General features: G+C 46.6%; 1 pseudogene; it reads left to right on the top strand.

Annotated features, from left to right (window-relative positions):
* Window positions 1-23,986: 23,986 nt before the first annotated feature.
* LOC142565094 (U2 spliceosomal RNA) lies at window positions 23,987-24,162 on the top strand (annotated as a pseudogene).
* Window positions 24,163-24,697: the final 535 nt, after the last annotated feature.

The following is a 24,697-nucleotide window of genomic DNA, read 5'->3' as shown; positions in this document are numbered from 1 at the left end:
AATGCTGATATAACGTATGTACATGTTTGTTGAACAAATTCAAGTTAAAGCTGTTGATGTTGTGATCGAAACTGGACTTTTTTTCGCAAAGCATGGTTCCGCTCTTGCTCTACTGCCACGTTATGAAAAAAAATAGAATAGGAATGCACTCTCTATAATTCCATTTATAACAATAGCATCATGTCGGAACAAAATAATGTGACCTGTTTCACGGCAAGTGATGTTGTGCTTGAGAAAATATAAAAGAGAGAAAAGCAAGAGACAAAGAGAGGTAAAAGAGGAGAGAAAGGCATGGAACATAGATATCCAGTTAGCTACCCTGCACTGGGGAAGGGGTAAGGGGAGACAGAAGGATTAAAAAAATGCACATACGCGGACAGAGTGGGACGGGGGGAGAAAGAAAAATCAAACACGCACACAGAGAAAAAAAAAAGGAACTCAGGAGTGTTAGAGTCGTTCAGGTAGGTCGCTTCACTGGAGGAACCACAGTAGCGCCTTCATCGCCTTCTAGTGTGAAGATTGCACCAGCCGGCACTTAGTTGTCGGGAGGTTAAAGAGCAAATGACTATCGTATAGTAAACTAGGTAACAAAGGGACAGTTTTAAACAAGGAGGAGGATATAAAGGGGACGAAAGACAGGGAGGTTAGTCAGTGTAAGTACTGGCTGGCTCCCCTGTGCAGGGGAAAGGGGTAAAGGGAATAAAAGGAGAAAGAAGAAAGGAGTGCTAAAGGTGCTGTGCGATGAATGGAATCGCTAGTTGGGTGCCATGGTGAATACAAATACAAGCACAGGGCAGATAAAAGTAAATGTCTCTCCTCTTCTCGCCTTTGAGCGGCTCTGCGCAAGGCAGATATCGGCGGTTGCTAGACTCGGATCGAAGCGCTGTCTTGTATGCTGTCTGTGGTGTTTCTGGCAGCCTTTCTTCGACGAAAAGAATAATATTCGATTTACGTGTCAAGCGGTGCCTTGTTATTTCGACTGGCTATAAATAAGAAAGACGCGACTGTGAAACGACAGTCGAAAACTTCTCAGACGTTTCGCTGGAACGCCTTTAGCTCCGTGTCGTATTTCCCTGCGGGGCATGACAGTTGCAACAGCCGCGTATAACCAAGGTTGCCGAAGAAACGACTCTCCTTATCTTCTCATTTCGATCCTGCTGGCGTTGTGCTCACTTGGGAGTTATCTCTGAAAGAAAGAAAGAAAGAAAGAAAGAAAGAAAGAAAGAAAGAAAGAAAGAAAGAAAGAAAGAAAGCGAGCAAACTGCCTCGCCCCAGGCGGCATCTCCAAGTTTCAATTTTGCGCGCCTCTGTTCGAAGGATTTAAGTGGTTGCAGCAAAGCGCAGGTGTGGCGCTGCGGTCGGTTTGCGGGACAACTGTGAGGAGTACGAGAGGCAGCTTGGGGATGAAGGGAGGAGAGAGAGAGAGAGAGCCGCGTCCGTTCGAAAGGCGGAGAGGAAGCAGCACGTGGTTGGGGAGTGGCGGGATGGGTATATTTTTGGGGGGGGGGAAGGATGGGACGGCGTTAGACAGGGAGAGTGGGTCGCTCGCACCGGTCGCCGCTTCACCCGGAGCTCCGCGCCGAAGGCTCATCGGGCGGCGTGTTTCGCACGGTCTTCGAATCGCCGCGGGCGCGCAACAGCTCGCGGCGGAGTTCGCGCGGTGCTCTCGTGCTTGCTGACATTCGGATACAGGAAGAGGCGAAAAAAGAAGAACTCTCATTCAGGTTCTGCTCGCGCGAAGTGTCTCCGCGACGCTTGGCCAGCGTTTCGCTATTTCCGACGAGGATGGACTGACTAGGCAAGCTTCATAGCAGGCCTGTGACTATTTGCTTCGACTGCTGCAGCGACTATTCAGTGAGACTGTGCAGGAAGTGTTTGTGCATCGATGAACAGTGGTGCATGAGTTTGCGAGGTACACCATAGCGACCGTCGGCCAAGCGCAAATACACGCCGGAAAAGGTACATGTGGCTCCTTGGACGCGCATCTCGTCGAACAATGGAAGAAACTTTCGGTTAACTTGAGCAAAACTTGTTTGCTTTGATACCGGTCATCAGCCAGAGCTGTACGAAATGCATGTCAACTTGGGACTGTTGGGAGGAGAGGCTGCTGCAGTGGCGGAGGAGGACGCCAAATATTAATCAAGCTTTATGGAAGACGTGTTGACGATGCTATGGTGGATCCACTTGTCAATTACGAGTCATGCAAATTTCTAGTGGCCTAAAGGAAGATGTAGTTGTGGCTTTCAAGTTTTTGTGACTATGCAGGATATAACGTTTGTGCTATCTGATCGTCGTTAGCCGCTGTAACATGTCCAAAGGCACGTGATAGCAGCGTGTTCTTGAAGTGCGGACTTCCGATCCGATCAGATGCTTTCCTGCAAGAAACGTTTTCGCCTCGGTTGACATTTGGCTAGAAATGCAATAATCATGGTCAGCGGCTATCTAACGAGGCAAGTCAATTGGAGTGAAAGCAACCGACCAAATTATCGCCAAGGAGTTCGCGTCTGCATCAGCTTACGATAGAAAGAACAAGTCGTCAGTCGCCTCGAAGGAAACAGAAATCAGCAGCAGTGAAACGTTCTCCCGTGCCAAGAATCCACAACAATTACACCGAGGTTTCGCTAGAATCACCAGGAATAGACGAGATCTCCGTCTTCAGCGCGAAAAAAAAGACAGCATAACATTGAGTGGAAGGAATTTGGTCGCATGTTTCGTGATAGCATTTCAAGCGAACTAGATTGAATGTGCTTCACATTGGAATGCGCTGAATTGAACGGGTCGCCGCTTGAACGGAAGCAGCCTATTCCGGATATCCCATTCAAAACGGTCTCCAAGCCGTAAATGAGCCCCCTTCGCAACGGCTCTCGGCTGAAATCGCTTTATTCCGTCATTTTCATTGGTCAGCTTACGCCGTCGATCGGAAATATGAAATACATGTTCTATGCGAACGCGTTCTCCTGTTCTTACACTGACGCTGACAAATGCACAAATTTGGGCTAACACGAAAGAGAAGTCATCAACAAAATCAAAGTTTTCCCTGCTTATCGAAGTGAAGTCTGGCAGAGTGCTTGCAACAACTGTCTCTACATTTCACTGTCTCACGCTGTCGCATTCTTTCATATCACTTTTGCTCTGGGAGGTTTGCATCTTATCCAGGCTACTGAACAGGACGTATTGCTGCAACGACCTCCGAAAACGTGAGACGTGTTTGCTCTGAAACGCAGCGTCTTAGTCCAGAAACTGTTTTAGTAGCAAGGATTGTTTAGCAATTTCTTGAGAAACCTTTTTCTTAGGAAAGCGCTGCCCATTACGTACCGTGCAGGTCCACTGAAATCACTTGCCGTCAACAGGAATCTGCGGAGGAGGACTTTTTGCTGTTTGACGGCCCACACTGAGGGTACGCTTTTAAAGGGCCGTGACATCATATGCTCGAAAAGCCGGCAAGAGGCGACTTGAGCAACGCAGTCGGTACTTCTACACTGCGAGCCGTTTTATTCACACTGTGCATCTACGCTGTTGGCCCTGCAGGAAGGGTTCAGGAAGACTGAAAGTACCGCGCTTGAAGGGGTGCCTCGGCGTCATCCCCGTTCCACGTCAAAGCGAGTTTCCGCTCTTCCTAAGAGAGAAAGAGGTATCGCATTGATCCTAAGCGTCAAGACAGTCCGAGAATTGGAAGCGGCTGTTTCCTGGGCTTGTAGCTACAACCCCCCCCCCCCTCCCCTACCTCCCGGATCAAGGCTACTAGGGCGTAGTGGAGAAGGAACCCACGCTTCGAAACTCGCGCCCGTGCGGCCAACACGTGCCAGCCCCATTACTACTGGAAGCCTTTTCTACGAGCCTGTCCAGTGCCGCGCGTTGTCGAAGCCGAGAAGTCGAAGTCACGACTGTAGATGACAGAGCCAGCGTGCGCTGGTAGACGGCAACGGTTGGCCGGTTTCCGGAAAGTCCCACTGGCGCCGTAAGCCATCTACAGCTGCCTGTGGCACATGTCTCTTAAACGGGTTGACGCAGCCGAGTCATCAATCAGGCAGAACCCCAAACACTTCATCCGAATACGACAAGGGCGCAGCTCACGCTGAAGTCGACGGACCAAGTTCTCAGGCATCGACGTGGCTCTTCTACGCCACAGTTGACACAGTTATCTTTCTCAACGTTGTGAACGCGCTTGACGGGACCTGTTAGGGAACCATGTGTGTGCGTTGTCTGTACTTCGAGCGCTTTCGTCCCAACTCGACGCGCGAGTGAAGACGTCCCTGTCGGCTTCGGCTCGCTTTCCCCCGGAAATGATTTAGTTACGACTGTGGGAGGGCGTCGCAGTCAAGTGGCAAATTGTTGGGGAGAACTTTGCTCTCAGAGTCTCGGCGTGACCTTGAGTTTGCTGAGGGCGCGGGATTGAGTTAGCGTCGGGGGGAGCCGCCGCCGCGCAGGCTTATCTCCGCTTCGAAAACTCTTCGAGCCCCGCCGTGATGGTGCCGTGCTTTAGGTCGTAGTTAACGTTTAGTCCCTTGGTCATGCGCGCGTGGAAAATAGCTTCGAGCGATGCTTTTAGGACTCACTAATGGACCCACGACATTCTAATGCCGGAAGCCGCCGGGCTGCGTGACAGCAGGGACTTATTGAAGTTTTCGAAAAGCCCGTTGGCGTTACAAAACAAACAGAAAAGAAAAACCAGATGCAGCAACCTGATGCTAAATACGAAGTACAACCGGCTATTGTTTTCCTCCTTAGTCTGAAGTTCATAATAGATTTTAGTATGCAAGCTTGCTTTAGAAAATCGTGAACATCCGTGTTGGCGTGTCTCAGTTATTGTTGGGGCTCCTGGAAAATGACGCAATTTCTTTTATAACCAGACGTGGCTGGCACCTTAAAAACTCGCGTAGATTTTCTGAAGAGGCAGCACATATTCCTATTCAAATCCCTGTATTTTTATTAGTTTTGTTTTATTGCCTGTGTGTTTGGTATAGTGTAAATTGGTGTTTCTGCGTGATTAAGTCAACATACTTTTGTGGAAACGTTATGGTCTTCGATAAAGTGTCTTTTGAAAACGTGAAAAAGAGGGAAGAATAGCAACACACATCTAGCTTTTTTTTTCTTTATCTCGCTGTATGCGCTTTTTGCGGGAACACAGGCCAATTTTCACTCTTACATCACGAGCTAAACTAGGTTGTTCAGCAACCACATTCGTTTTCTCGAAGCTTGTCTACGAAGCAACAAGATAAGGATGGCCCTGGGCCATACGCGATTTTCGTCCTATCTTGAAATTGAAAACCTGTCAACAGGCTCAGCTCTTCTTTTTTTCTTTCTCAGCAATGAATAATTTTTTTGTATCTTTTTACACTTCAGCGAAATCTTACGTCTCAAACCTGTCACGCTACACAGCTTCGCTTTACATTTTTCGTTTTTCATTTTCGTTGACGCCCTCTTTCGCAAGGCCATTTGAGATGCACGGCTGTTTTCCAAAATAGTTTCGGACTTTGAGAAAGAAAACGAGATTTATAAATGCCACTATCTAAACTTTGGTTTGCTTATTCTGTTATCCTGCGACTTCTCTGAGCGTCTTGTTCTTCAATTGTATTGTAATTCCTTTCTGGTCAACGTACTTTCTAGTCAACGATGGTGTGCTAAAAAGCTTGCCACCTCAAAAACTTTGCCGCATTCGTGTCTGGTTACTGTGCAGAGTGAACGAAGGTAACTTGAAACGGGGTGCATATTTCGATTAACATAACCGCGATGCTCTGTTTATTCCCTCGATACGCAAAATAGCGTCACCGGTGAAGGCGGAGAAAGGGAGAACGTCCGGTCTATCTGCACTGTCTGTCAGTTTTTCCCACGCAAGCGGCAAAGTTTGACAGCCACCTTCACTTCCTCTTTCTTTCGTGTTCGCAAACTTCTTCATCAAGTATCTAGGTCGTTTCTAAGCCTACCTGCAGCAGATCCAGACAAAAACAAATGCATCGCTGGAAATTTTCCTTTACCATGTAGGGCGACTAAATTAATTGGATAACGGTGTCCTATTTCGTCGAAGATAACCAGTTGCTTCCGTACATTCACTCGCTAAAAAAAAACTACAGCTGCTATAGCGATAAAGAAACGAAAAACAGCTGGTCCTTATACACCGGCGTTCCTTGGATAAGGTACAAAGCTTTGCATCGTCTATTAGGACCGATTCTGAAGCTCGCTCAATGATTTCATGGTTCGGCACATTTCCTTGATTGCGAGGGTCGAGACGGCGCGTTTGAACCCAGCCTTGTTGAGCGAAAGGCTCCTCCCTGCAGGCTTCGGCGTCTGGTTTAGACTAGTGCATGACTCAGTGTTCCGTTTGATCACGTCTGTCTTTCTCGAGGCTAGGTCTTCGAAGTTAGCTCACCGACGCATCCCCAGAGAAGGCTATTCCGCAAGTGGCTAGAATTAGGAACTAATGAGTTTTCGCCGCAAAGTTCCGATCGATGAACCTAGCTCCACGTTGAGTGTCTTAACCAGCGTTGCGCCTTCTGGAATGAAGGATACACTTAAGGAAGGATGGCTCATTTGAATTATTGGCGTTTATAGTTTCTTAGAGTGTACAAATTTCTGAACGTTACGCTTGCTGGGACGTCTCAAGTGATCCACGTTCCCTTCAAGTGTTTTCAATAAAGCCAGGGCTTGTAATAAACTACAAACTTGCAGAAACATTAAATAGCTCGTGCTTTTGTGCGAAGAGAAGGCCAACTGCAGGTTTCTTTTCCCTGATCTGTCAGAAGGTAATTCCGGCAAGCATATATCTGATTTGATTGGTACGGTAAAAAAAAACATAACGTCGAAAAGCACCCAAGTCGTAGCGATGTTGGTTTCCTAGTCATGTGGCCCGTTTTAACGTTGATGCCAGTTGATGTTTGGCTGATGTCAAAGAAAATTTCTGCCTCTGCACTTACTTGGACCTAGGCCCAGCTTGTATGGTCTTAAACATCTCATGTATATTGCAGTGTTCAAACCGCTTCAAGGACAGCAAATATAAGCAACAGCCTTAAAAAAGAAGGCTCGCAAGTACTTCAACAGTCTCTGCTTTTTATTATCTGCCACTTTTTTTCAGAGCTTCTCGTTTTTTGACGCCTAACGATGCTAGTCGTAAAACAAGAAGCGCGCAAGTGCTCGAGTCCAGGGCGGTAAATGTGTTTCGCGGGGGGGGGGCACGGATGTTTGCTCGAATTGTCATTGTTCACACGGGCTCTTTTCGAAGCCAGTGTGTCGTAACCCAGGAGGTGATCGTCTGCGAACAAGGAGCACAATACTCGCGCATAACGGCATCTGCTATCACCGCCTCCCCTGGAAATTTTAGCATAGTTTCGTTACGGGCCTCGGCGTTTCCTAAGAGAGTGAGCTTTGTTTTTTGTTTTTGATAATATCTTTACCGCCCCCCTTTGAGCGCCACCTGATTCGCGCTACTTTTCGAAACCGTTCAGGTGTAGAGGGGACCGCGCTCGCGTACTATAAAATAAAAGATTAAATAAAAACGAAACTATAGGAGGAATGCGGTCTGAGATGCAAGTTTGAACATTGAAGGCGCGTGACTTCGTGGCCACTTCGCGACGAAAGGTGCCAGAACTACAAAAACAAAAATAGGAGCGAGAGAAACCCAGGACTAGCACGCTGCTTCTCCCACCGCGATAGCCTACTTTCGTTTCTTTCTTCTTTGCATCTGTCGTGCGTGCCAGTTATTTCCAGGGGGTGCCCCATTGTTCGTCGAAGCGGAAATTGCCCAAGATCACGCACAACAAACGCTGTTCCGCGCTTCGCCCTCTCCCCCTATTCCCTTTCCTCTCGCAGTCTGCACTCCTCGTCCTCGCCGAAAGCGCACCAAGTGCAGAGAGCGCCGAGTTCGACACGTCGAAAGCACAACTCCCGCGCGCGCGTCTATCGATGCGCATAGCGACGCGTGTCCCGGAGTTCTGACTCGGCGCAGCTGCTGCCTGATTCTCGACAAGTGTTTAACGATGCAGCCGTGTCGCGACCGGCGGGCAGGATTTGTCTAACCGAGCCGCTCGCGGCTCAGTTCGTAAGTGCATGCCGGAACGACTTGCATTGATTCACGTACAGGCGCGACGGGGCTCTACCGAAGCGTTCAGACGTAACGAACTTTCGAGTTGAGCGTTGCAGTTATAGTGAGACGTCTGAGAAGCTCGCTTTCTGCGTAGGTGACTCTAGTTCAAAGTCCTCGTCGACGAGTTCAGCCGTTCCCGACTCCGTAGAGGGGTGCACTCTTACAGTTTGTTCGTTGCGACTCCAACGCCCCTCACGTATGACGAAAGTTCGTTGGCTACCACCAAGCGCAAAGTTACCGCGGTTAAGTTCAAACTGTTGGCACTTGCACCTGTTTCGACTGGATCAATTGTGAAGAGAGAAGATTTCTTTGGTGGGGTGCCGGAAGGGCTTTCTTTACCTGCCCATCACCCGCAGCCTTGGGTACTGATCGCGGCGCAACCTTTCCAAACAGGTCCTAAAGAGGGTAAACACGAGCGCGCTCTTACTCATCGGATAGCTGCGTCATCGCGCAAACTCGGCCCACTGTTTAGGTGGGTAGGCGGGCTCTGCGAAGAGTGACGAGGCTGGGAATTCTCGCGCGCCGAGCGTCGTATTTATTCTAAACGCTCCGGCTGCAAAAGAGCAGCAGGAGGGGGGCGGAGGAGCTCGCGCTGGCTGGGAGCCGCCTGGGGTCCCCCGTTGGCGATAAGCTCGGCGTGCCGAGAGGCTGATATATAAGTGGTGATTGTGTTTGTTGTGACTGAAGAGCGAGAGTGCGGCGTAGAGGGAGGAGAGGGACGAAGCCTGCACTCGACGGCTCGCCGAAACGTGCGAGCACGCGCACTTTGAAGTGCGACTAAGCGGCGTGTACGTTGCGTTGGACGGGCGTCGGTTTGGCGGGCGATATTTTTTTTTTCTCTCGCCCGGCGTTTGGTTGATTCCGGCGGAGACGGAATGCGCATCGACGGAAACCCGGGTAGGGGGCCTCGCTTTTTTCGCGTGTCTTTTATCGTTGCTTCGGCTCGAAATCCGGCTTATTCCCGCTGACGGATTGACGGTTCTGCGGCCGTGTTTTCGAGCGGTGCGTAGTGGTGTGCTGCACTGGCAGGCGAACTGTGAGTGTTTGTGCGCGTGAGTGCGTCAACACCTGGCGAGGGTGAAATCTCGCCGTGCGCTGGTATTGTGCGCGCGCTTTCGCGAGAGAGTTGACACCAATCCTCGGTGAAGCGGAAAAAAAGAAGCAGTGAGAGAGATAGAGAGAGAGAGAGAGAGAGAGAGAAGCGGGCTTCCGCCATCTTTCTTCTGCGGGGGTGTTGTGCCAGTGAGTCAGTCTGGCTGCCACGGACTTGCTTTCTCTGCCCTTGACGACAGATTGCGGCGCCGAAGAACTTTCTCCGCGGTTTTTTGTTGCGCGGCGAACGACGAAGTGCAGCCGGGAGGACCTGGACGTGTTAGCCAGTCCCGCGAAGAAAAGTGTTCGAGGTGTGTGTGTGTGTGTGCGCGGGTGTGTGTGGTGTATACTGTCGTGTGGAATTAACGTCCCGTGCCCGACGTATCATCGCTTTTCGTCCTATCCTGGCACCGATCCTTGGATCTGTGCTGTGAAATCGTGCAACTATTATGAACTGTCAGAACGCTGCGTGCGTGAATTGAGCACAAACATCTGGCTTTCGTACATGGCTTCTGCAACTACGTGCGCTGAGGCGAAAACGCTGAACCTCAAGATGTAACGACATACGCTGTTGTTCAACCATTCGTGGAACAATACCGTGTTTTTTTTTTCGGGACGACGTCTGTGTAAGGCGTTCCACTGTTGTCATTGGGGAGTAAGTGTGAGGTAAAGAATACCTTGAGCAACGTTAAGAAATAAGTTCTCTATTGCGCCACACGCAAGGCACTCTGAAACAAAGCAGATTTGTCTGTGTTTTCTAAAGGAAGATACCATGCTATTTTATCACTGAAGATGACCGCTGACTATAACACTGAGAACGCTCCTAATGTTTTATAAGGATGCTGTCTAGACATTAAGAATTCTGCTTACTATAGTGTTTGGCACACAGACACAATATGAGCCGTCGGACTAACCTCGCCAGGTAAATCCCACATGTGCACCGCATTCCATGTCGGACAGACTTTCACCGGTAGACACGTGATGATCTCTCAAGGCGCATGTATATAAAGGGGCGTCCCCTAAGCATGCACATGGATTGGTGATCGTGAGAACACCATAACGACTCGAGTTTTTCCTGTAAGGACACTGCAAATCTTGCAGATAAGGTTGCGCAGCGATAAGCTTCGAGTTTTCCTCCCAGAGTACTTCGCAATCCCCGAAGCCCAGCTGCCTTGTCCAACCGCGTGTCCAGTCAGCGCAATCTGGATTCAAAACATCGCAAACCTCGCGGCCGTTCCGGAAGGTTAAAAACGTGCGAAGAAAACCAGTCGTGTCCTCGCTGTGACGTCACTTCCCGTCCACTGGGAACGAGCACCGCTGCCACGGACGCCGACGACACTGTGGATCACAAGGTGACGGAACTGGTGCGTGGCTTTCTGTGCCAGGACATGCTTTGTCCCGGAAGCTCGACGGCGGGACCGTCCCATCAGGGACTTCCGGGACGGTCCCGGGGCGGACCTCGAAGACCCGGGTGTTACAGGCACCGCCCCGCCGTGCGGTACAAGATCCGACCCGGGCTGAACCCCGGTTACCGAGACATCAGTCCACAGGTCAGCGTCCGATACTACAGGTACGTCCCTGCGAATCATTCGTAGGTAGTCGGCGTTCCAGGGTGTTTTGCTTGCTTGAAGGCGCTTTTATTCTTTCGCTTATCGTGCTTCGCTCTGAAAAGTAGCGTCCACCCCACCTTAGCCTGAAGTGGCATTTCGAGGCACATCGCTCTGTCTCCCCCGTCAGATAGCTCGAGGTATTCGAAGCGTATTTCGTTCATGAGGATGAAGTCAGTCCAACGGCATTTGCTCTATTCATTGGTTCAGGCTTATACTAACAAGCCGCATTGATTGGGGAACCGCACTCTTGATCAACACAAAACTTGTTATTTATTTATATGTAAGCGGCTGCACTAAAAACAAGTAGTTCTAGTGTTTAGCTGACCATCATTTGACGCGTCATGGTGGCTTAGCGGCTATGGTGTTGCGCTGTTATGCACGAGGTCGCGGAATCATATCCCGGCCGCGGCGGCCGCATTTAGTTAGGGACGAAATACAAGAACGCCCGTGCACCGTGAATTGGCGTCATGTTAAAGAGCCCCTGCTGGTAAAGGTTATCCCGGAGTCCCCCACAATGGCGTGCCTCACAATCATGTCGGGGTTTCGTCACGTAAAACCCTAGAATCTATTTTTTTCGAACATCATTTGTGTCAATATAACAAGGGTTGCCGAGATATCATGGTAAAGTATATACTTTTGCAAATAACCGAATAGCCTTGTGCTCATTAAACTACCCGTACAAAGCAGTAAGTGTGTGCCGATGCTTGAATATATGTTATGCCCAAATTTATTTACATGCGATTGAATTTTTTCTTGCGTAATAGTCCTCCATGCTGATGACGCTGGTTTTATGGTTACTAGTACCCTCGCTTGACAATTAAAAAGCATTTATGCAGAATATTTTCGTAGCTGCTTTGCTGAGATCCTGTTTGACAAGCGAAGACGATGTTCGGGCATGCCAGTTCTCATCAGCTGGTGAAGAAAACCCAATTAAATGTGATCTCATCGTAATTTAGTTATTCCATTATAAAACTTACAGCGCAGGAAAGACCCTGGATGAAGAAGAGAATGACACACCCCAAGCGCTCTCTCACAGCTGATCTTTACCGCATGTACGAAGACAAATACACATATGAAAAATAGCACACGGCTCATGTCAAGACGGGGTATAGCAAACATACATCGAAGTCACGTGTTCAACATCGACTACTGAAATTTAATTCTCCGCTATGAAGTGATAACGATGGCTGGCTTGCGCACATTGTGGCATTCATGATGATATGATTGGCTTCCGAGATTTCTCGTGTGGTTTGATCAGGACGACGACAAAAAATGACCGTGTTTTCGAAGAGGGCCTGATTTACACTGGCGCAATTGTCAAAGTAAGGCAAGATGAGAGGACGTCGCACCATATAATGACTTTCTTTGTTCTCCGGGGCGTATGGTAACACATCGGCCTGTTTGGCCAATGTAGTACGTATGAGCACAGAAAAGGGGATTTTTGTACACCACGCTTGAAGCACAATCGACAAAACTATTCGCATGCTTCTGGCTGCATTTCATATTACCATATGATGCGCCTTGTGCGCCATAGAACAAATGCGGCTAAGATTCTGTGGTGCCGAAAATGCCACCCGTACGCCCCCCCCACCCCCCCCCCCCCATACCGATTTCCTGCATATCTTTAGGCCATGCGGCATTTAATGTACGGAGGGAATAACTGCCAAATTTCTGTTTCTGTCATTATGCCAGGAAGGACGACGCTCGTACTTCTTTTTCCTTTACTGTCGCACGAGCTTTTCAAAAACTCATGCGATGAGGTGCATAGGATAATCCGTGGCCATAAGGCGATTCACATGCCTTTGAAAACTGGTGTTCAGCTTACGCGCGCGACATTTCTTCCAAGGCCGCGCATAGACACGACAAAACAATTGCGCGTTTTATAATTTTTTTTGACTGAGCTGACGCGAAATCTAAAACTGTTTTTCTTTAAATCGTGGGTTGCACTGCCAGCAAACGTGATCCGCCAAGAAAATTCACGCACATGTCAAGAAACTGCAATCTATTATTACACGGCCTCTCGGAAACGAATTCTAGAACCATTCCTTCATTCCCAAGGCGATCACACAATGTGTGCAATGCTTTGAAAATGAAGGAATGGGTCGAGAAAACGAGTCCTCGCCATGTATACTATTCCTATACAAAGAGAAATTGATTCGGTACCACATAGGGCAATTGTTTTTCGCACTTATGACTGCGGGAATTTTGGGTCCTTTGCTTCGTTTTCTGGGCCATTTTCTATCAGTGCGCAAAATCAAAGTGCGCGTTGGAGGAGCAACAAGCGCATCTTGCACTGTTAACTGTGGTGTCCTGCAAGGCATCGTCTTATCGCCGCTTCTTTTCAACAGCATACTTGCTGGATTTCGAAGCCGATTGCCTCAAGAATGTGACTTTTCGATAGGCATAGCAATCTATGCTGATGACATCGCACTGCAAATCAGCAGTCCTTCGCACCACGGTCCCCGTCTTCATGGGACATTTCGGAGAGCTCCAAATGGCACATCAGAGTACACGGGTGAAGTTGGTCTGCACATTTCACCCGCTAGGGCAGCCGCAATTGCGTAGCATCCTAGACAACGCGCTCGACGAACCATGAGCCGGCGATACCTCGGAGATACACCGTTAGATTAGGTACAACAACACCGCTACCTGGGCGTAGTTACTTATTGTTTATTTATTTTATTTATTTATGCAGCATTGATTTAGACACAGTGAAGGTCTTGGATGGCAAGGCTAAAGGCAGTACATTGTCTGCCTGACTAAGGCCCTGTCACCCATACATTGCTCAACAGTGCGGTAGCATATAACACACAGATAGTATACACACATATCAATAGCGTGGATTAGACATACATAGCATACATTGCAAACATACGTGCATTAAATTCAACAATCACTATACAACTTTCCAAGTAGAGATAGTTTAGGATCAACAGAGTAATATGAACACGAAAAAAAACTTTATATTTACAAGCACAAAATGAAACGCACTTAAAATAATTGTACGTAAAACACACAAAAACCAATTAGCACAATGTCAATCAGAAAGGGAAAGCAAATATTTTTTCATGGCACTTTTAAAGCAGTTTAATGATCTGAAGTTCTGCGCTATAGTGATCGTGTTAGGATGTGCATTTATGAAGGATGGGACTAAGTATGCTAGTTGTTTTCTACCGTAGTTCGTCCTGCAAAATGGAACTCTAATATGGTCATGCCTGAAATTGTATTGGGTGTAGCTTGAGAGGTGGTTTTGATAAAGAATGAGTGAATTTTTCACGAGTTCGCCTCGTATGTATATAGCGAGCTTAAGTTCGTACAGTTGATTAATTTTTAAAAGTGCATGCTTTGTGAAAAAAGGTGCCGTGTGATCGCGGGGTCCAAGGTTCTCAACACAGCGAACTGCTTGTTTTTGGAGACATATCAATCGATCCAAGTTTGATTGGAATGTAGTCCCCCATACCAACAGGCAATAACTAAGATGAGACTGAATTAAAGCATAATACAGACGGCGTTTCAACCAAGTAGGAACAAGGTATCTAATTTTACACAATATGCCTATTGACCTACAAATGCTAGAATTAATCTTCGTTACATGAGGTGTAAAACTCAGGTTCTCATCAAAAAGCACACCTAAAAATTTAAAAGCTGAAGTCCGCTCGATTACACAACTATTGAACTTTACGCAAAAAGCGCAGTCATCAGGCCTATTTCTAGGCCTAAAAACCACATATTTTGTTTTATTGACGTTTAACTGCAGGTGGTTTGCTGATAACCAAACTAAAAGTTGATCTAACCAATTATTAGCTGTAATTTCTAGCACTCGTAGACTGTCACCTGAGAAAAACAAACTTGTGTCGTCAGCATACAAGACTATGTCTGGAGTAAGCGGTATGTTTACAATATCGTTTACGTTTAGAATAAAGAACAGGGGACCCAAAATTGACCCTTGAGGGACACCGAGTGCAATTTCTTTCTTGTGTGAACAAAACCCATTATAACTCGTGTATTGTTGTCTGGTAGTGAAGTAATCCTGAATCAGTTTCAGGGCCACTCCGCGAACTCCGTAGTATGACAGTTTATTAAATAGGATAGTGTGTTCAATGGAGTCGAAAGCTTTTCTAATATCCAGGAAAAGACCAACCGTATATAGTTTGTTCTCGATGTTACTAAGGAGTTTTTCTTTGATCTTAACAAGTGCCATTTCAGTAGATCTGTGTTCACGGAAGCCAAACTGTTGGTCCACAAGGGCGTGGTTTTTATCTAGAAATTTAGTTAGTCTGCACTTTACGAGTCGTTCCAACACTTTTGAGAAAAGAGGTAGTATGGATATCGGTCTATAATTATTTAAATCAGCGACAGAGCCTCCCTTATGCAATACAATCACTTTGGCAATTTTCATAGAATCGGGGAAAATACCATTCACGAAAGCACTGTTACAGATATGGCATAATGGAGCCGAGACAACATCAGCAACAGATATGATTGGTCCTGCTTTTATGTCATCAGTCCCTGCTGCAGTATCTTTTTTTAAAGCCTTAAGAACGGAATACACTTCCGTTTCAGTGCAGGGTGATAGGAAGATAGAATTGGAAGTTTCGTGGTTTAGAAATCTTTCAGGTGGCAGTAATGAACCACTAGAGTGGGATGACCCACCACCAAGTAAAAAATGATCGTTGAATTTATTGGCCAAGGAAGTTTCACTGTATTCAGTGTCACCAATCGTTAGAGTATTCGGGTTTGTGTTATACTGGGTTCCTTTTAACCTGCGAACTGCATTCCATAATTTCTTTGGATTGTTTGATACCGTAGAAAACATATGTTCGTAATACCTGTCTCTAGCTTTTTTGAGGTCTTAAGTCAACTTGTTTCTTATTTTCTTGTATTCATTTAGTATCGCAAGATCCCTGTACCGAATAAATGTATCAAATAATTTGTCACGTTTCTGCATTCTTTTATACATCTCTCGAGTTACCCACGGCTTCCTAGCTTTCTTGTAGGTCTTTATTTGTTGTAGTGGGAAAGCAGCATCATAACACGATTTTATTATCTGAATAAACGTATCATACGAAATATTCGGATCATTTTCGCTATACACTGTAGACCAGTCTGTATTCTCTATCATGGAGCGAAAGGAACTCATATTCTCATCGCTAAAGTGGCGACAGAAAGAAAGTTGACTTCGAAAACACCTTCTTTTGTTTTCATGTCGTGGCAAAAAACAAAATACCGGCAAATGATCACTTAAATCAGAGGTGAGAATTCCCGAAAAAACATCATTTGGATCGTGGTTCGTTATACATGTATCAATTAATGATTCAGAATCTGGCGTTATTCTGGTTGGCGAACAAATTGTGTTAGTGCAATTATAAGAATGCAGTACGTCAATGAACTGTTGAGTGTGAGCAGTAGGTAATAATAAGTTAATGTTCATATCGCCAACCAAAACAACCGGGAAACTCAGATCAGAAGCATATTCCAATATTTTGGTAATGAATTCAATGAAATCATCAAGATCACCTGAAGGAGGACGGTACACTGATGCAATAAAATATTTAAAACATTTTACAGCAATACACTCATAGGAATCAGTAACGCACGAGAATTCGCACAGCAGCTCGTAGGACAGATCGTTTTTCAAATAAAGTGAAGTACCTCCACCACGGCGGTGTTTACGATAAACACCTTCACATTTATAACCATCAAACTGAACAATATCATCCGCGCTTGTGAACCACGTCTCAGTAAAAGCTAGGACTTCGAATTTATGTTCTAAAGATTCCAAATAAGTTTCCGTTTCCATATATTTATTTTTCAGGCTCCTAGCATTTAAATGAAAGATAGATAGCTTGTTATCTTTTAGAAAAAATGAAGCATTTATGGCAGATGTAAATAAAGAACTGTCATAGTAAGCTGATGCGCATGTACCCGCCATGAGAAAAAGTAATCTGTAACGCCCAGAAGGCACGAGAAAGTCAGCGTATCAGATCGCCTATCATGGCGCACTGCCGTCACATCTGTGGGCGAAAATCGTAGTCCCTGCTCAGATATGTGGCCGCCTTGACTGCTAGGGGCGACGGTTGTGATCAGACGACAGTACTACAGGTATATCAATCATCTGCACTTTCTGACTTTATGTCTGCCGTGCCAGTGTTGAACGCGCCACCTAGTTTTATGTCTCAATTGGAACGGGACCATCGTGTTACCCTCCGAGTCATTCTTGGCCTACCTCGTGAGGCGCAGCCGGTCTCACTGAAGCATGTACTCATTGAAGCACACGAGTTTCTCGTGAAGCTGTAAGCAGACCAGAGAGCGTTATATCACTTAGAGCGTCTGCACCGAGCATCAGATGGACAAACGCTTATTAACCGGCTGATTCAGCGAACGTGGTCCCACGGCATTGTTTGTTGCCATTGCTCGCAGCTCGGAAGATGCTACCTGACTGACAACTCCGAATGAGCACAACAAACGCAACTTCCCTATTCATCTTTCGATTCCCGAAATACACACAAAGTCTGACAAGCCTGTTTTGGCACTATTCCAGTTGGCCCAGCTGCAGTTATTTCAAAAATATGAAGATCATGTTAAAGATTTACGAACGTATCGGTAAGCAGCGACCCTCAAGGCGCTGCAGCAGCTTTCATCTGCCCGTCGACTGACTTAAGAACGGTGTTTCGAATACCTCGTCCATCCTCATCATCAAGTGCGGAGCTGGTAGCGATTGATGTTGCCCTGAAGTACACACGTGAGCAAAAGTGTACGGACCAAAGGGTCAACGAAAAACGGAATTTCTTCGTAATTAGCACGCACAAACGAAAACTGACGAGTGCACTAGAAAATTCGTAATGCCAATTGTGTACCGCAGTCTTTAATTTCAAGTTTCATTCACAGACAGAGGAAGAAATTAGTTTTATCGCGCAATCCTTGGTCCGTATACTTTTGCTCAGGGGTGTACGTACAGGAAGAAATGAGCACGTCGAAGGTCGTCATCTTTACAGACTCCCGTGCTGCCCTTGACAGGCTGTTCAGAAAAGATGTCAATAGCCCAATTCTACGCAGTGTAATAGTGTCCGCCGACAAAATTATTTCTCGCGGAGTGTCCCTCATTTCCCAGTGGGTAACTTCGCACGTGGGTATTGCAGGAAATGAAGAGGCTGATCGCGTCGCGTAAACCTGTGCTCACAACGGGAGTGACTGCCCAGAAATTTCTTGTGTGGCCGACAACGCCCGTGTGTTAATCAGCCGATACCTCCTAAACCAGAACCTGCAGACCACCGTGTTGCAAATGACTCGTTCCCCACCCGTGTTCGGGGTTGTGGCTTGCGTCGTAGTGCTAGAGCACTGTTAGTGAAATTAAGAGTTGGCTCTGTGCTAGAGCTAGAGAATAGTCTAGAGGAATTTGAAATCCCACAGGTAACACCGGAAGAAGTAAAGAAAGCCTTGGGAGCTATGCAAAGGGGGAAGGCAGCTGGGGAGGATCAGGTAACAGCAGATTTGTTGAAGGATGGTGGGCAGATAGTTCTAGAGAAACTGGCCACCCTGTATACGAAATGCCTCATGACTTCGAGCGTACCGGAATCTTGGAAAAACGCTAACATAATCCTAATCCATAAGAAAGGGGACGCCAAAGACCTGAAAAATTATAGACCGATCAGTTTACTGTCCGTTGCCTACAAAGTATTTACTAAGGTAATTGCAAATAGAATCAGGAACACATTAGACTTCCGTCAACCAAAGGACCAGGCAGGATTCCGTAAAGGCTACTCAACAATAGACCATATTCACACTATCAATCAGGTGATAGAAAAATGTGCGGAATATAACCAACCTTTATATATAGCTTTCATTGATTACGAGAAAGCGTTTGATTCAGTCGAAACCTCAGCAGTCATGGAGGCATTGCGGAATCAGGGTGTAGACGAGCCATATGTAAAAATACTGAAAGACATCTATAGCGGCTCCACAGCCACCGTAGTCCTCCATAAAGAAAGCAACAAAATCCCAATAAAGAAAGGCGTCAGGCAGGGAGATACGATATCACCGATGCTATTCACAGCGTGTTTACAGGAGGTATTCAGAGACCTGAATTGGGAAGAATTGGGGATAAGAGTTAATGGAGAATACCTTAGTAACTTGCGATTCGCTGATGATATTGCCTTGCTCAGTAACTCAGGGGACCAACTGCAATGCATGCTCACTGACCTAGAGAGGCAAAGCCGAAGGGTGGGTCTAAAAATTAATCTGCAGAAAACTAAAGTAATGTTTAACAGTCTCGGAAGGGAACAGCAGTTTTCAATAGGTAGTGAGGCATTGGAAGTGGTAAGGGAATACATCTACTTAGGACAGGTAGTGACTGCGGATCCGGATCATGAGACTGAAATAATCAGAAGAATAAGAATGGGATGGGGTGCGTTTGGCAGGCATTCTCATATCATGAACAGCAGGTTGCCATTATCCCTCAAGAGAAAAGTGTATGATAGCTGTGTCTTACCAATACTCACCTACGGGGCAGAAACCTGGAGGCTTACGAAAAGGGTTCTACTCAAATTGAGGACGACGCAACGAGCTATGGAAAGAAGAATGATAGGTGTTACGTTAAGGGATAAGAAAAGAGCAGATTGGGTGAGGGAACAAACGCGAGTTAATGATATCTTAGTTGAAATCAAGAAAAAGAAATGGACATGGGCAGGACACGTAATGAGGAGGGAAGATAACCGATGGTCATTAAGAGTTACGGAATGGATTCCAAGGGAAGGAAAGCGTAGCAGAGGGCGGCAGAAAGTTAGGTGGGCGGATGAAATTAGGAAGTTTGCAGGGACAACATGGCCACAATTAGCACATGACCGGGGTAGTTGGAGAAGTATGGGAGAGGCCTTTGCCCTGCAGTGGGCATAACCAGGCTGATGATGATGATGATGATGATGATGATGGTGTGCGAAAGCCTGTGTCGTGAAGGGCATGTGGACAGTTCATCGTGTACGTCCTATGGCTCCTGTGAGACACTTGAACACGTTATGTTGGAGTGTCCCGCATTCGTCACAGAACGTGCACTGCTCATTAAGGAATATGGACTGATTGGACTCAAGTGTACCACCCTTGACGAGTGCCTCTTTCCGAGAGGGGCTGCTGCTCTGCTCAACGCTGCCAGGCCCATAGAGCCTTGCTGACATTCATGCAGAAATCTGATTTGGCCTCCCGTTTACAGACATTATTTCCCTATTCCTGTTTTCTTTTGGCCGTGTCTGTGTCATTTGTTTATTTCTTTTTTTTTTCCTATTTCGTTCTTTCCTATCTTCTCCTCTTCTCCTCTTTTCATTCCCTCCTCCCAAAGGAATAGGCAGGTGTTCCTCTTGGTGAAAGTTTTAAGCTTGTCCCTCCGTTTCCTTTGTGTGCTTGTATGTTTCCATAAATAATAATAATAATAATAATAATAATAATAATAATAAATTTGAAAGTAGTCGACAATGTCTTCACTTCTCTGTGACGCGTGTAGTTTGTCAATAAATATCAAATAATCGTCTACGTATGTAAAGAACTGATATGCGTACCTTTATGAAGTTTGGCGTGTACAGTTCTTTCTACCGCCCGAAGAATACGAGAACTTAATACTGGTGCCGCGCACCAACCCATACAGACGCCTGATTTCTTCATATACAGTGTTCCGAGCCAAATCCCGAACGTAGTGTTTAAATAGTAAGTCAAAACTTCTAAACGAGGGCTCGACCGAAACACCACATCTATTCCTAAGGGTAATTTTGCCGTGTCATCCTACAATGCACTTTTCGGCACTGTTTAACACTTTATCGTGCGGCAAGGAATAATAACGATCTGCTACGACAATGCTGGAGGCTGTGAAGCCAGCAAGGTCGTTGCTGCTAAGGTACTCGACTATTACGCCATGGTCTTTAGCATAAAAAAGGTCTTTAATAATTAACGCAGAAAGATGCTTCTAGAGATACTTAGATACGGCTTGCTGCCAGGTGCCCTGTTCCAATACAATAGCTCCAAATGGCATTTCTGGTTTGTGCGTTTTAGCAGAGAAAAATATTTCTACCTCTACACTTCTCGCTTTCTCAACGCTCGAGCCTCGAGGGAGGTGAAATGCGAAAGCATCGGTGTACTTAGATTTAGGTTCAGTTTAACCCTTTGAAGGTCGATTTTCTTTCGCCATATATGACCACCCAGGGTCGATTTCTTTATTGCACATTTAAATTCTTCAGAGGTACCTATTTCAAAAAGATTTACCGTAATTTTTCTAGGGTGACCGTAAAGTGAGAAAAAAATGTTTTGCGTTGGCATATATGTACTGTTCATTCATGAAAAACAATGTCTACACGAGAAAAATACACAAGAAGAATGCGCACACGAAAATTTTTCGCAAATCTCAAATGTTCCTCTTGCACTAATATTTCTTCAGCATGTGGTAGTTCTTGAAGCATGGCTCCACGCAGAGTGGTTCGTTGCACTCAGCGCACATATACCTTGTGTCCTTGCGACGTTTTTGCTGCCGAGTGGTGTTGGCGCAGACGTGGCACCTCCTCTGGGTACTGCTTCCCTGAGCAGCTGTGGGAGGCAACTTCTAAATAAAGTGTCTCGCTGTCAACCTCAGATGATTTTCTCCAGTTGGCCTTCTCCGTTTGCTTTTCTCAGTGTAATGTTCTTCAATGAGTTGGCTCACTATTAGCCGTTTGAACTCTGCATATTTTGTTGTCGACCCGGTGTTCTCACGAAAGAGAATGAACGCGTTGAACAGCGACATGTCTAGAAAGCGAAAAAAAATTTCTTATTCCACTTCATTGTCTTCCTAAAACTTTCGGAAAAGCTCAGCTGCATGTCAACTTTGTCTACCAGTCCCATTTTTTTGTTGTATTCTAACACGCATTTCGGCTTCTTCCTTTCACCTGTCCTCCAGTCCAGTTTCTCCGTTTCAGCAATCCCCGCTCCATGCATTTTTGACAGCATGTGCATGTCTCTTCTATCATGCCAGTTCAGAGCCAGTATGGTGTTCGTGTGAAAGCTATCAATTTGTCCTTGCTGAAGCTTCTTTGCGAACTTTGGAAGCCCCCTCCTATTTGCTCGCGCCGTGCTAGAAGCACTCGTCTGCCTGCTGTGGAGAAACTTGAACAGGGCTGGGCTGGTATACCAATTATCAATGAACAGGGAATGTCCCCTCCCCAGAAAGTCTCGAAGCAGCTCCACCACAACAGACCCTGTGAATCCAAGCTCTTTCAATTTGGTCACAGCTGTAGTAGCTCCTGTGTGCACGATAAACCGCAAGATGTAGTCTGTGTTGACGTCACAGGGCACAAACAGCTTTACACCAAACTGATGCCTCTTACAAGAAATATACTGTCGAAAAGCAAGGCGTCCTCTCCAAGGCATCAGAGACTCGTCAATGCACAAGTCTTGAAAAGGAAAACAAAGTGCGGCAAATCTTTCGTTTATTGCTTCCATCACCGGTCTGATTGCTCTTAGGAGGTCTTTTTTATCTGTGATTCAAATGAAATGCAGCACTCCCGTCAATAGGCAGAATCGGTTGGCGGAGAAGACTGACCGGAAAAACGGAGTTTCCAACATCTTATCTTTAGACCAGTATTCTCTGACAGTATTTTTCCTCACCAGGCCCATCAACAGCACAACCGCTAGAAAGCAGTAAAGTTCTGAGACGTCGGTCTCCTGCCACTCCCTGAGTAGCGACTTTCGGGGTAGACTACGCTCGTGAGCCTTCTGTATTGCGTACTTCTTTGTTTCGGTTACAATCTGCAAAGCCACACCTTCGTCAAAAAAAGAAAGCTTGAAGTAATCGACTTCTTTTGCGTCTGGGGGTAGCATAGAGCTGGACACTTGTCCAAAATGTGTGGCGTCAAACGCAAACAAGGAGGTAGAAAAGTCACCTTTGACCCAGTCAGCATCGTCATGCCACGAACGCTTTTGCGATGTAGCTCCTTCGTTAGATTCTGAGTCTGAACTGGTGAGTAACTCCTCATCTGACGGGCTCGGGTCCAATGACTGTGACTCCGACCTGGTACTTGGGTAGTAGTCCGCATCGGAGGAATCGCCGCGTGACTCACTCGCTGCAGAGCAGCCAGCGCGCACGTCCATAGCGTAATCGAACTGTGAGGTGAGCAAGCTCAAGAAAAATGGGCGGTTATGCGCTCGTCAAAAAAGTGAAACGTCGTGAAAAACTTCCGCTCATCGTTCAATCTTATCGTCAACCACGGGCACTTAGTTTTCTGGGTCTCCAAAAAAGGAAACGCATGCACGGCGACATCCTTCGTATGCGGACCCCTGTGAGCAACAAACGAGCAACAGGCAGTCACCCTTTGAGTGATCAGAACAAGATAGCCATTAGTTTTGCGAGCGAAAGAAATTGAACCCGCGTGAGGAACGAAATCATAACTAACCGCTGTGCGCCCGCGACGGCACCGATGCGCGAGCGGTGGCAGACGCTCCGGAGCAAAAAAAAACAAAAAAACTATACAACGAAAACCGAAAGAGAGAGACGGGAGAAAAAATTTACATGTATTCCAACATAGTGGCAGCACATGCCAGGCAAGAAAAAGTTAGGAAATTGATGCTCGTTTTAAACGTAGAGGCGGCGCCGTAAATATACGGCTTCGATCATTTTCGGACCTGTTTCGCGGCGCCGTATATTTACGGCGTCGACCCTCAAGGGGTTAAAGAACACCAGGTGATCGAAATTTCCGCAGTCCTCCACTACGGCGTGCCTCATAATCAGAAAGTGGTTTTGACACGTAAAACCCCATAATTTACTTTTGATTCAACGCTCGAGTCAAGCTGTTCTGAATTAAGCCTTTTTAACAAAAGCTTCGCTCTTGCTTTTACCTCCTTGAATTCCCCCGAAACTGGCTTAAAATTTCTCTCCGCGTCTTCCATAGTTTCTTTGGTAAAGGTTACATCATTAATAACCAAAATTCATGAGCCATTCCACTCTGTGAAGGCGAATGACCAGCGAAGCCGTTTAGCACACGACACAGAAGTGGCAAATAATTTTGAACAATGGTACGAACGCACCGTGATTTTGATATAAATTCACATGGAAGACTGGAGCGCCGCCCCGAGGAGTCGGAGGAAACTAGACACGCGTGAAATTTCCGCGGGGCCACCATCACGGGAAACCGGAAGGAAAGAAAAGTAGACACGTAAGCGCTTGGAACGCCGACAAAGAGAGGGCAGGGCGAACGTAGACATGGCCGGCGCGGGACAAAGTGTCTGTTCTTATCAGCTTAATTTCTGATACAGGTTATACTTGGATCCAAAATATACAACTTTATTTTTGCAAGTTCGCGGAGCGCTTGAAGCTTGCTTCACTTCCACCGCGGGTCGGCCCAGCATTGAACTATCTCCGGGATCGACCGACGGTTTTTTGCACAGGCACAACAAAAATGCACGGAACCATAAACAGCTTCGTTGTAAAAAGACACAAAAAGAACCTTTTTCAGAAGTGAGAAACCTGAGCTTCCTCTCGCAACAAAAATTTACCAGCGGGACAGCACGCTTTCTACACTTAATGCTCCGAGTTTCACTGGAGACTATGTCAACGAATTCCGCGACACACGTATATCGTTTAGAACGACAGAAAGCTGAGCTAGTCGGTAAGGATTCATCATGCAAAAAAGAGGTGAGGCGTGCAGGCAGGACACAATAGCAGAGAAGTGGACGTTCGTGTTGTCCACTTCTCTACTCTTGTGTACTGTCTGCACGCCTCACCTCTCTTTTGCATGATGAACACGTATATCGCTTTACGTATTTGGCCGAGCCTGGGGACTGCGCGAACTGTAGCTACTCTTTCTTCCGGGAGGAAGGGAAGCTCCACCGGTAAGTTCGGGTCCCGTGCCTCAGGACGTGCTCAAATTTCCCTGGCCGTGGCACGCCACTCAGGTTTAGGTCACGTGATTTC

This window comes from Dermacentor variabilis, chromosome 11, assembly GCF_050947875.1.
Source record: "Dermacentor variabilis isolate Ectoservices chromosome 11, ASM5094787v1, whole genome shotgun sequence".
Classification (NCBI taxonomy): Eukaryota; Metazoa; Arthropoda; class Arachnida; order Ixodida; family Ixodidae; genus Dermacentor; species Dermacentor variabilis.
The sequence above is the reverse complement of the archived record's forward strand: the minus strand, read 5'-3'. Positions and strand labels throughout refer to the sequence as shown.